The following is a 1433-nucleotide window of genomic DNA, read 5'->3' as shown; positions in this document are numbered from 1 at the left end:
CTGCAGCGGGGGTGGGGGGTCGGACGGGGGTGGGGAACAATGGCCCCACCTCGCAGGCTTTGTGGACGCTTCAGGGACCTGAGGAAGGTCAAGGCGGCCCCGGACAGCCACTTGGCAAGTTAAGACTTCTTATCCGTCCCCCAGATCACTCCATTCTCTCCTCACCGCTGGTGGAGAAATACAACAGGCTGAAGGTGAAATAACTCAGTGTGGCGGCTGCCATCCAGCCCCGGGTGGGTGTAAAGCCCTTCAACCATCACGGTGCCTGAGAGCGTAGTCCTGAAGGGTAAGTTTGGCTGGAAGGTGGATTAGTCCGCTTATTCCCAATTATAATATTCAAGAAAAACAAAATGGAGTTACTTCAACTTTTAAGTGGAATGGCGTTCTTCTCTCCCAAGTCAAGTCTGTCCAGGCAGCCAGACGGGGTGGCTCTTATGGGCTGAATGATGTCCCTACCAAAATTCATAGTGAAGAATGGATCCCCAGGACCTCAGAATGTAAAGCCGTCATCAAGGCAGACCCCGATCCAACAGGACTGCGGTCCTTAAGAACACAGGATGCCCATGTGAGCACATGGGGAGGAGATGGCCATCTATCACGCCCAGGAGAGAGGCCTCAGGACGGACCAGCCCTGCCCACACCTGGGTCTCGGATTCCAGCCTCGACTGGGAGACAGCAAACACCTGCTGTTTAAGGCCCTCGGTGTGGGGAATCTGCTGTGGCAGTCCGGGCTGACTGATAACATGGCAAGAATATGCTGGGGGGTTTCCGATGGGGGAAGAGTGAGCAGGCCTTGGGAAACCTGAGCCCCCCAGAGAGGGGGTGAATCCTTGGTGAAATCCAAGGGTTAGGTGGACAGGAAGAGATGGGACAGGATGTGGGAGGTGAGCAAGGCATGGAAACCCCTGCAAGAAAGACAGGAGCAGGGCGCCATTTCCTTCTCCAGGGGAGCCTTCCCGACCCAGGGATCAAACCCATGTCTCTTGCGTCTCCTGTATTGCCAGGCTGGTTCTTTATACCATTAGCGCCACCTGGGAAGCCCAGAACCAGGGCATGCACCAGGCTCCTGTAACTCGAAGTCGGCCAGTGGGCGCCTCAGGGGCTGGTTGGCACAGCTGCTAGGGGACGACATCAGGGGGTTCCCCTGGCTTGGCCCTGCCAGGCGCAGGGGTGGCTCCATCAGTAGCTGCCTGTCAAAATTCCGGTATCACAGCCCCAAGGGACAACTTCCAAAAGAGATCCCGTCTCCTCCTTCCCCCGAAGCCCTGCAGCATCCTCCACCATTCCATCAGCCAGAAGAGCAAGCTCTCCAGACCCCGTGGCTGGAGGCAGCATCGTGGGGTCAGGGTGTGAGCAACGGAGCAGGGACTCTGTACTACAATCCAGGACATCTCTCCGGTAAGCAAGGTTTCCCGGCCATGGGGTCTCACCCT

The sequence above is a fragment of the Bison bison genome, unplaced genomic scaffold (assembly GCF_000754665.1).
Source record: "Bison bison bison isolate TAMUID 2011002044 unplaced genomic scaffold, Bison_UMD1.0 scf7180017864080, whole genome shotgun sequence".
Taxonomy (NCBI): domain Eukaryota; kingdom Metazoa; phylum Chordata; class Mammalia; order Artiodactyla; family Bovidae; genus Bison; species Bison bison.
This window is presented reverse-complemented; position numbering follows the sequence as displayed.